At 34.4% G+C, this 12259-nt stretch overlaps 1 long non-coding RNA gene across 4 annotated transcripts; it reads left to right on the forward strand.

Annotated features, from left to right (window-relative positions):
* Positions 1 to 963: 963 nt before the first annotated feature.
* LOC147538968 (uncharacterized) lies at positions 964 to 5853 on the forward strand. Of its 4 annotated transcripts, XR_015225346.1 has the most exons (7): positions 964 to 2291; positions 2418 to 4176; positions 4422 to 4568; positions 4848 to 4946; positions 5044 to 5098; positions 5319 to 5369; positions 5462 to 5853. It is a non-coding gene; the product is annotated as an uncharacterized LOC147538968 (long non-coding RNA). The 4 variants fall into 4 exon arrangements; XR_015225344.1 differs by having other exon boundaries at positions 5044 to 5369; XR_015225345.1 differs by having other exon boundaries at positions 5319 to 5853.
* Positions 5854 to 12259: the final 6406 nt, after the last annotated feature.

The following is a 12259-nucleotide window of genomic DNA, read 5'->3' on the forward strand; positions in this document are numbered from 1 at the left end:
ATGCTGAAAAAACAAGAACAGCTGTGCAAGGAGAATGTCTGAAGGGCCGTATGGTGGTTCGGGAAGAAAGTATAGGTACAAGGTACAACAGGAAGGATTCTAAGTTTAATGAGAAAATATTCTCAAACATGAGTAGATTAGACCCCCTCCATTCAAATTTAAATGATGCTAATAACACACTTTAGGTTTATTTAATTGCGCACATTATTCATGTAGTCTCGATACACCTTAAAACGCTTCACTGGCAGTGAATATTAAGAAACGCACAAATGAGTTTAACCGCCAGTGAAAATTTATGGCATTACTGTATTATATTTAGAAATGATAATGTTCTGCTTGGGACTTTGCCACGTGACTTGCATTGGTAGAGTCTTAGAAGTAAAGTCATGTTATGCTCGTAAAGTTTTCGTCAATGAATCCTGATTTTTACATCGAGGGTTTCTTTAATGTGCAGGTTACATCTTCAACCGAGATATTTTGAATCCTACATATGTAAAGTTTGAAGAGTTTATCATCAATAAATGATTCAATGGTGCATAATTGAAAGTTGTTCATGTGGTGGCTGGCACGCCAACTCTCCATCGAGATGCAATTGAGGTCCTAATGTTTTTGATCCTTTCCTTTAATCTTATCAGAATAAAGTTAATATGATTATTATTAATACTAGTTATAAGAAATGAGTTTGCAAAACTTCCTAGAATAAATCTCCTTACGCCTGTTCATAGAAAAATAAAGATATCGTAATAAATAAGAAGGAAAATTTAGAAGAAACACATCAAGATCTCTTAAGAGCAATTTTAGACGGAAATTGACATCTCACAAAACCAGTAGTTATATATATGGCATTGCATCTCTATTGCCATTTATTTGCAATATAATGCAATTTATAGCATGTTAAAGCACTAAACTAGCCATTTGTCTTCCTGAACTATTCTTATAGTTCTTTGTTCTCTTTCATTTGTGTTAGTTGTGTGAGTTTGTTTGCGTTTGGGGTTATATTTGCGTATATATTTATGTTTCTCTTTGCATTTGTTTTTGTATGTATGTGGATATCGTTGTACATGGTGTTTGTGGTTAGTTTTCTGTTTTATGTTTGTTCTTCGTGGTCGTATAAGTGCTGTTTGTTGTCCTGTTCATGTATGTGTTTGATTGGTGGTCCTGTTTGAGTTAGAGTTAGAGTTAGAGTTCGGTTCTTGTGTTTGTGTATTTTTGTATGTGTTTGTATAACTGTTTGCTATTGTGTTTTGTGGCTATATTTATGTTTTCCTGGAATTTATTTTTGTATGTGTTTGTGGTCATGGGTGTGGTGTTTGTGGTTATGTTTGGTTTTTGTTTTGAAGTTAGTTCCTTGTGTTTGTAGGAGTGTTTGTTTGTGTGTTAATATTTGAGTTCGGGTACCTTTTTTTTTTAGTGTTTGTATAAGTGCCCGTTTTTGTTTGATTGGTGGTTGTGTTTGAGATATAGTTGAAATTTTTCGGATGTTGTACTCGCTCCAAGATGGGATGCATATTCGTATTTTTTGAAAATTTGAATGCATATTCGTTTCATGTAGAGATTTATATTAATATTTGTCAAGTTTGGAGTTGGATTTAAATGTCGTGGATTTGATACTAACTCATTAACAACCATTTTTTACTCCGCCTATCCAAATTTTGGCTTGTTATGCCGACTCCAAGCCTGGAAAAGGAGGGAAGATGATTCCTGTTCTTAGTTGTTTTTAAGAAAATTTCCTGTCAGAGTTAAGACGATGAGTTCTGGAAGGAGTTTCACCAGACGACGATGCTTGCAGTGTTGTAGATTACTTAATTGGAGGAGATCCAATTTTCGGCTAGTAGTGTTTTTGTTGAGTGAACCGTTCTTCGTCGATGAAATTATTTTTGAATCTTTGATCTTTTTGAGTTAATTAGGTCGATTTTGTGCAAATGTAAGATTAATTTCTTCCTTAATTCCAATGTCCCTCATGCTGAAGGTTAAATTCGGGTTATCAACAATGCTAACTCTGTCAACTGTGGAGGGAGAGAAGGTACTTTTATTCTCAATCTCTTGCTTTTTGTTAGAACGGTGTATGCCAGGTTAATCAAATCTGTTATATTAAAACAGTAACCATTAAGAAGGGAGAGAAGGTACTTTTATTCTCAATCTCTTGCTTTTTATGCCTGTATTTTTCCAGAATTCGTGTTTGGTGGATTTCATCTAACCTTTGAGAATCTTTTGCTTCGAGGTGGTATTGTCCAAACAAAATGAAAGATGGAGTAGTTATCTTGAAGGTTCATTTGGTTGATAATTTAAATGTGAGAATCTCAAATATGTAATTTATTGGACCAAATGAAGTCAACTGTAGAATAGAACCCTAACTAATTATCCTTTTTTTTGTAGAATCTAAAACAAATTTTGACTTCTTTTTTTCATATTTGTAGGTGCAAGAGAATGTAAAGCATATGACTTACCTTATCAAATCTGCGTGTGCTTGTACTAAAAAGGTGAAGGTTGTTATGCCCATGTCCATCTCTCTCTCTCTCTCTCTCCCCCCCTCCCTCAGTTCTTGTTTTTTGGTATATTATGTTCTTGACGAACAGACGTATAGAACTATATATACATGTTATGCAGGATATGAGTGCCGAGGTGGTTGATACCTCTACAGTATAGCTGATGCCATTTCAGAGGACATGGCACTTCTCTGTTGCCATTGTTGTGTGTTATCATGTATTGTTTGTTTTATTTCATTTGTTCTTTTATATCTTATCTCAGTTGATATCTACGATTGTTAATCTAATAAGACATTCTAAAAATGTTAATGAAGCGAAGCTTCAAGGAAGGAAATTAAGAAAGTTAGAAAGGCATTTATATGTGTGGATCTTGTTGTTCAATTAATGGATTGGCCTTTTAAATGTATGAGTTCTATAAAATTAAAGACCACCATTGGACCCTTGAACATGGTGAATCTTAATCGAAATTGTCAATAGATCGATGGTAGAAGAAAATGACCTGAACTCGTAGGATTAGACTTCTTAAAGTTGCATGCTTTTGTTCGCAATCTTGAATCTTGATGTAAGAAGAGTCGACGACCTTGGCCAGGAAGAATGAGGTTGCCGTTTTTTGCAAGTATTATTGAGCTCTTTCATGACCTTACGACTTCAAAGCTAATTTGTTTAGGGAGAGAAAAAATGATTTAATGATGGATTTTTCTTTCGCAAGGGTGATATTGTGTTTTTGTCAAGTGAACTGTTCTTCATCAATGACATTAAAATCTTCTTGAATCTTTGATCTTTTTGAGTTAATTAGACGATTTTATGCAAATGTGTTATTAATTTCCTCCTTAATTCGAATGTCCTCATGATGATGGTTAAATTTGGTTTATCAACAACGCTAACACTGTCAATTTTGTTAACCCACTAGTAGGATTTTCGGTTAACCCATTATATATAATCAAGCAACCATTGTGGAGGAGAGAACGGACTGTTCATGATAGAAAATTGCATATGACAGGATAATGCAGATTTGATCACCAATGGAGCAAGGGGATAGATCACAGGTACGAAACGAAGTCATACGTAGCTTCAAGCAACACAATTAATAAACTGCGTTTTTAATGTGTTGGTCTTGTTGTTCAATTAGGATTGAACTGGCGTTCTAAATGTATGTGTCTTATTATCTTATAAGATTATAGACCACCACTGGACCCCTGAGTTGCTGAACCAATAATGGTTCTTACTGTTATGTGAACACAGAAAGACATATTAGGAATCAAAGATAGTATGTAGTTTTAATGCTTGTGTAGTAATCTTGTAGTGGATTGCCAAATGTCTACGATTCAAGAATCTGAAAAACCTGCTGCAACCATGATGATATTAACAATATTCAGGTCTGAAGAATTCTGATTATCCAAGTTCTTGCATTGGATACTTATCAATTCTCGAGAAATTGATGTTCTCGCCCACGTGACCATTACAGGTGTTTGGGTTCTTGTTCAGAGTCATTACTAACATTTTATTACTGCACACGTGCATTCATTCACATATTGATTGACTGCATAGACTGGATCCACTTTTATTGATTGACTGCGCAGCAAAATCCACTTTTATTGATTGACTATGTTGTTTTTACATCCACTTGATTGTTATTGTTTTTGTTCAAACATGTTAACAGATCTGACTCCTTGCAGCTCCTGTTGAGAAGGTACGCTTTTTATTTCGTCGAAATTGTATGTTTTGCTAATTCTACAGTACTCATATTATTAGATGTCCTTTACTCAAATAGTATTTTCTTTGTAAAGCAATTCATAGGTTTTTGTGTTAGAAGGAAATAGAGTTTGTAGGTGCAAGCTCGAAAACGCGAATTCAGACCATGTTTTTGTGGTTTATGCTGTTATATGCTTAAATAATCTGTTTAACCAACATGAGTTATATATGATATCTTTACAGGAAGATCGCATCCTAGGAGCTTTGGTTTAACCTGATTTTTGCTAAATTCGGCTATATTATTATGTCAGATAAATAATCATGGTTTGTGTCCCTTGTGAGATCTGACATATGCTCAACATATTTCCGTTTTCAACTAAAGGAACTCAGGTAGGTGTGAATCAATACATAGTGTTCTTTCATACTTCCAATTGTAAATGTTGCTTGAGGCTTTGAGCTTCTTGGAAACCCTAAGTTTGATGTTTTCTATGCTTTGTCATTGTTAATTGTTTCAATGCATTTTGTTTCATACTTTTCATGCATTACTAGGGTTTTGAAGAATGAAAAATTGAAAAATGTAATGACGTTGTAAACGTAATATTTCTTTGGTAAATGATAGTCTTCTTGTGGGTGTTGTGGACACTGTTTTGAACTTTCTTGATACCGCAGGTGGAACTTCTGGAAGTGCTAAGAAACCTTCTCAAGATAGTAAGGACTTGTTGGTGTGGCTTTACCAAGTTAAGGGCATACCACGGAATTTCAGAGAAGGTAAAGGAGGAGGACCTTTCTGTATCACGATTGTCTTATTATATTTGCTTCCGAATTTTCTAGCAGCTATATTTCTTACATTTCACACGCTACGTAGGTGGCTTGAGAACTCAAACTGGCATGTGATAAGGTTTCTCTTATGGTGGTCACAAGTATTTCTTCTCTTTTATAAACTATCTTTAATTTTTTCTTCATCTTAGTACATATCAACCTTATGCATGTTATGAGCTGATGTAAGGTTAAATTGTAGAAGGTAAAATTAAAGAAAAGATAACCTCTGTTCGTGATCTGGGATTTGCTGAACTATGACTTGCAAGAACACTTGTGTAGACTTACTAGTGCGGAAGTGTTATAGATGCCTTATTTTTGTAGGTTTTCGGCTTCAGAACGACAACTGTTTGAAACTATGGATGACTTATTCAGGTAAATCTAATATAGTTTGTATATCTTGGAATTAAGTATTGCTTGGCTTTCCTCAAATGCTCTCTGATTCACGTGCATAATCTTTTTTGTAGGACAATTATCAAATAAGCTTTTCATAAGCGTAATCTTTTGGAAGAATGACCCATTTCTTTTCTTTCCTGTATAGTTGAAACCTTCTATGAGGAATTTCTTTTTCTTTTGTTATTTATTACTATAAGATTTTCTTTGTTTGATTACTGGGTTTGATTTCGTTATGACCATCTTGATGTTTTTGATAAAATTTTTAACATTACGTTGGTAGGAGGAGATTTAGTGCAGATTTTTAGCTATGTTCAGATTGCTAATTTTGTTGTTGTTGTTCATTGGTCCATTATGACACTTAATAGATTTCTCAACCTCACAATGAGACACTTTTATGCCGTCTGGTGCTATTGCCAGTGGAAGTGTTGTTTCTTGTTTTCTCCCATCTCATCATTTTAGAGATTCCTATCTAAATTGTTGTAGATACTAAACATATATATATTTTGGTTGTTGTTCAACCAAGTCTTCAGCTGAGGCCTTTAAATATCTCGTAATCTCACTGGTGTAAAGAAGCAGCAGTAGAACTACGTTATACCAACACCAGCGAGCAACTGAGAACTTGATGCAGATTTAACAGAGTTCAGTATCCCAGGTATGATTGTACAAACCTCGATTACTTTTAGTAGCTTTATCAAGTTTCTGTTCTTACTGAACTGTTTCACCAAGTGAAGCGGGGATTGTAGAATTTCTCGAGAAACAGGTTAGATTGGGCTATACTTGATTGGGACAAATAGCTTGCATTGACTGCGACTGGAATCACAATCTGTTCCTGCGTGGTACTTGTAATTGATGACCACCATCACTCTTTAAATATCCAGATTGATTAGGTATATGTCAGTGACTCGTTTTCTTTTCTACATTTGCTTTTTCTCATTTTCAGATAGAAGAGAGCCCCAACAGTATGATATTCTATTAAGTAGGTAATTTTCATATTCTGTGTTAATTCCTTTTCGTGACAGATACTCTGAAGGGCATTATTATTGATAACATGATTAAGAATTGAGAGTGTGTATGTTAAGGCGTTGTATTGACTGTCTTAACTCAAACTCGACGTGAAGAAACTCCTGAGATTGTCCTGGTAACAGACATACATTTTTAACCAATAAATAGAAAACATGCTGGAAAAACGTGATTGAAAAAAAACGCAAGTAAAATGTCTGATGGGTTACATATATGACATTGCATCTCAAATGGTAAAGCACTAAACTCTGGTCTTCCTCAACTATTTTTGTAGTCCTTTTGTTCTTTTTCATTTATGGTCTTGTTTTTCGTTGTGTTAGTTTAGGTGAGTTTGTGTTTTTCGGTTTATATTTGTGGTATATATTTACGTTTCTCTTGACATTTATTTTTGTATGTTATTTGCTTGTGGATGTTACTGATTCTGGTGTTTGTGGTTGTGCTTGGTTTTTTTGTGTTTATGTTTGTTGTTCGTGTTCATAAGTGATCGTTTGTGCGTTTGTGTTTGTGTTCCTGTTCATGTATGTCCTTGTTTGGTGGTTTTGTGTATTTGTGTGTTTGTTTGTGTTCGTATAACTTTTCATTTTTGGGTTATACTTGTGGTTCTGTCGGCATTTTTGTTGTAAGTGGTTGTGTTCAAGGTCGCGAGTGTGGTTGTGTTTGGTGTTTGTGGTAGTGTTTGATTTTTGTGTTTGTTGTCTGTGCTCGTAAAAATGTTTAGTCGTTTGTACATTTCTATTTGTGTTCCTATTCACGTTTGTCTCTGGTTGGTGGTTTTGGTTGAGTTAGAGTCAGAGTCTTGTGCTTGCATTTGTGTTTGTGTATTGTGTTTGTTTGTGTTCATATAACTGTTTACTTTTTGGTATGTATTTTTCTTTCTCTTGTAAATTGTTTTTGTATGTGTTTGCGGTAGTGGTTATGGTTATGTTTATGTTTGGTGTTTGTAGTTGTGTTTGGTGTTCCTGGTTGTATTTGGTTTTTGTCTTTAAGTTTGTTCTTTGTGCTTGTATAAGTGTTTGTTTGTGCATTGATATTTTTGTTCATGTTCCTTTTTGTGTTCGATTGGTGGTTTTGTTTGACTCAGTGTTGGAGTTGGTGCTCGTGTTTGTGTATTTGTGTTCGTTTTTTGTTTCTATTTGTCTTCATTGTTCTATGTGTTGGAGTGGTGGTTGTGTTTGATAGCATTGGAGTGTATCTGTGTGTAAATGTTTTTTTACTTATTCAAGGGTGGATGCATATTCGTTTCATGTACACATTTTACATTAATATTCATTCCAGAATTTGATACTACCTTATCTGTGTGTAAATGTTTTGTACTTGTTAAACCTGGAAAGGAGGGAATTTGTTTATAAGAAAAATGTCCCATCAGAGTTAAGATAATGAAATCAGGTTAAAGTTTCAAAAAAAAAGATAATGAAATCAGGAAGGAGTTTCAACAGTCAAATTTTGTCCTTCCCAAATTTGTACTTGTTATGGCCATCTCCAAGTCCGGTAAAAGGATGAAAGATGATTCTTGCTCTCAGTTATTTTTACGAAAAAAATTCCCATCAGGGTTAAGATAATATGTTTCTGAAGGAGTTTCGCCAGTCGAATTCGGGTCTTTCCATGCACTTCAAGATTCTGGCACTGTTGTTGATTACCTAATTGGAGGAGATTTAATTTCCAAAACGTGTAGTTTAGCATATGGAGATGTTATCCTATGCCCAAGGACTAAATCAATTATCAGGTTTGCAGGTATAGAATCAAGTTCCAATGATGGTTTTCGTTTCTGCCTTTTATCCTCGGAGAAGATTTTGTCTATACGGTTGCTTTGCAGATTGATGATGCTACAGACCTGGAAACTTTGGTGGGCCTGCTTTCAACGGTAAGGGAAACTGTGTAGCTATCACATTTTGTAGCTGATCTAATTCTAAAACATAACATTCTTGCTTTGGAGAACTTAGAACAAGATTTTTGACTTGCTCTTGTGTAGACTTCTTTTGCTTCTAATTTTGTAGCTGCAACTCTGCAAGAGAATGCAGATTAGATCAGCCTTGTCAACTCCACAAGTGCTTTTAGTACAAACGAAAGGTTGTTATGGACATGGCGTTTATCTCTCTGTTTTTGATAAATACTTGACTTACATGTGTATCAAACTATAAATACATGTTATGCAGGATAGGCATGCCAAGGTGGTAGATACCTCTAGAGTAAGCTGATGGCACTTAAGAGGGATGGGTATTGTGGAAAAGTATGAAGGATATGGGAGTTACCAATATTGTGTGTATTCATATCTCCTTTGTTTTATTTCATTTGCTATTTTATATTGTATCTTAGTTGATACTACTATTATTCATCTATTAAGACTATTTTTTATATAAATGTTTATGCCTAGTGACTAATTGACAAAATTTTCAGTTTTTAGTTACTTGAAGTTTTCACCATGCAGTAAATACCTTGTTCATGACAAATAATTGTATATGACGGGGTAATGCTTATCACCAATGGAGCAATGGGATAGATCATAGATATGAACCAAAGTCATAAGTAGCTTCTAGCTACAATTCATAAAAGGCATTTTAAATGTGCTCGTCTTGTTGTTCAATTAGGATTGAACTGGCGTTTTATATGTATGTCCCGTATAAGATTAAAGATCTCTACTGGATCCCTGTATTTTTGATCAGCAACCACTAATGGTTCTTACCCATATGTGATCAGAGAAAGGCAATATTAGGAATCAAAGAGAGTATTTAGTTTTAATGCTTGCCTAGTAACCTTCGATGTTCCCTGGACTGTGAACTGGTGTGTCTATGATTCAAGAATCCATGAATAATCTGGTGCAACCTTGGGTATCTCAATACTTGGTCTTTGGGTTTTGTTGGGAGTCATTACTATCGTTTTCTTACTGCACATGTGCATTCATTCACATATTCATGCACAAAAACATGTAAAATTGGACTGGCGTAGCTTTGAATTCACTTTTATTGATTGACTGCCTAGCAAAATCCACTTTTATTGATTGACTTTGTTGCATTGATATACACTTGATTGTTGTTGGTTTTCTTCAAGCATGTTAACAAATCTCACTCCTTGCATCTCTTGTTGAGAAGGTACGTTTTTCATTTCGTGGAAATTTTACGGTTCACTAATTCTACACTACTCATATTATTAGATGTCCTTTGCTCAACTAGTCTTTTCTTTGTAAAGAATTTTAAAGATTTTCGTGAGAAGGAATTAAAGTTTGAAGGTGCAAGGATTGAATTCAGACCATGTTCTTGTGGTTTATGCTGTTATGTTTTGAGATAATCAGTGAGACGGTCTAACTTAGACCAACACGAGCTATATATCATATCCTTACAGGATAAGATCCAAAAAAATTTGGGACCTGACATCTGCTCGACATATTTGGGTTTTCAACTGTAAATGTTTGAAGCAATATATATTGTCCTTTCATACTTCCAATTGTAAATGTTGCTTGAGGCTTCGAGCATCTTGGAAACCTTAAATTTGATATTTTCTACTCTTAGCATTCTTAGTTGTTAAAATCCTTTTTATGTATTGATGAAGTTCATACTTTTCATGTATTATTGGGGTTTTGAAGTATGAAAAAGTGACAAATGTGATGATGTTAACGTAATATTCATATGGTAAATGATAGTCTTCTTGTGGGTGTTATGGACAGTGTTTCGAACTTTCTCGATACCGCAGGTGGAACTTCTAGAAGTGCAAAGAAACCTTCTCAAGATAGTAAGGGCATACCACATAATTTAAGAAAGGTAAAGGAGGACAACCTTTATATATCACGATTGTGTTGTTATATTTGCTTCTGAATTTTTTAACAGCTATATCTCTTACATTTCCCACTAGTTATAGGTGGATGGAAAACTCAAACTTGCATATGATAAAGTTTCTGTTATTGTGGTCACTAGTATTTTGTCCCTTTTATGAATTATCTTTTCTATTTTCTTCATCTTAGTAAAATCGAAGAAAAGAAAACCTTTGTTCGTGATCTGGGATCAGCTGAATTGTGACTAGCCAGAAGACTTGTATAGTCCTACTAGTGCGGAAGTGGTAGAACTGCCTTATTCTTGTCGGTTTCCGGCTTCAAAACGACAATAATTTGGAACTATGGATGACTTATTTAGGTAAACCTATTATAGTTTGTGTATCTTGGAATCTCATCTTTCTTCTTTAAATCTCCATAATTTCTCCAAATGTGGGTCATTAACTTGATACTTTTGGGTAACAATTCGTAGGCACTAGGCATGCAGACTCACTGATAGGTTACATGCTGAAGTGTTATACTACTGTTCTGAATGAGATACGAAGATCCAAACAGTTGTTATATCATCTTGATCCACATTATATTATTATCGTTGCTGACTTCATCCATTTACCTGCAGCCAAGAATTAATTTTGGAATATCAATGCATGAAAGTCAGTTTGCACTTTCAAGTTAGGTTGAAGTTGTTCAACAAAAAAAAAAAAGTCAGGTCGAAGTTGAAGCTCTCAAATCTCTCATACTTATTCTGTTCTAGGTGCTGCAACTATGTTCGGAATTAGCATTTAGTTAGTATATCCAAGTAGATTACTCATCCAAATAACTTCCTTGTTGGTTGTTGAGAAAGTTTTTACGCTCCCTTATTTTCCTTTAATCTTCCCGTAAGTTCTTAACTTTTTTCTTTCCTGTTTTATTTTATCCAGGTAAAAGCGTTGGATTTTGAAACATACATAATGAACATTCTTCGTGATCACTAGGCTTCGAGAGGTTTGTAATATAACAAAGCCTTTTGAAACGTTAACTCATGAAGTCTGACGTCTCCCACTACAATGAATCATCTTGATTTGTGAAGTGTTGTTTTTGTCGGCGTTTGTTTTTGTTGGTGTTCTACTTTGAATTCTTGACTTATGGTCAAGTAATTAAAGCTTTAGCCTCTAGGTATACTAGACTTCTAGAGGTTTCAGATAGAATAAAGTTGTGAGAAATATTAACTGACGAAGTCTGCCATCTCTCACTACCATAAATTGTCTTGATTTGTGAAGCATTGTTTCTGCCCGGCCTTTGTTTGGATTGGTGTTAGTTTGAGTGATTACTTTGTGTATTTGTTTATATTTGTTTGAGGCTTTGAGTTTTTGTTCTTTTGTGTATTTTGTTTTTGGTTTTATGTTTTTGTGTTTGTGTTGATATTTATGTTTGTATCCAGGTTTTCTTTTTCTTACTTATTATTATTATTATTATTTATGTTTGTATCCATGTTTTCTTTTTCTTACTTATTATTATTATTATTATTATTATTATTATTATTATTATTATTGTCGTTGTGTATGTGCATGTTCTTGGGTTTGTGTTGATATTTATGGTTGCATTTGGTTTTGTCTTTATATAAGTGTTCTTTTTTGTGCTCGCACTCGGAGTTTCTTTTTGTGTTTGTGTATTTCGTAGTTGTTCCTGGATGGGGAGCGTGCATGTGTCTTATTGTACTGATCAGTTTCTCTTGTGTTCGATCCTCTGTGAATGTCGAGAACTTGATTTTCCTTGACGGGGAGCATGCATGAAATGAAGGTATGCTTTCATTTCATGATAATATTGTGGTTTGCTAAGTGTAAACTGCTCACACTATTAGAATGGGCTTTATACAATATTTTTCTTTGTAATGCATTTGGAAGGGTTCTCCAGTTCCAATGGAAATTGAATTTGAAGGTGTAATCACCTAAAGGATGAACTCAGATCATGTTCATGTGGTGTACTCTCTTGTATGCTTAAATAATCATTGCACACTAATGAGTTTTTGTTGTATTATGTAAGATTAATAATAATCAAGGTCTGCGTCCTTAGTTGCTGCTGGTACTAACGTATGCTCAATACATATGGG

This window comes from Eschscholzia californica, unplaced genomic scaffold (assembly GCF_041429995.1).
Source record: "Eschscholzia californica isolate CP2 unplaced genomic scaffold, dmEscCali1.0.p SCAF_5, whole genome shotgun sequence".
Classification (NCBI taxonomy): Eukaryota; Viridiplantae; Streptophyta; class Magnoliopsida; order Ranunculales; family Papaveraceae; genus Eschscholzia; species Eschscholzia californica.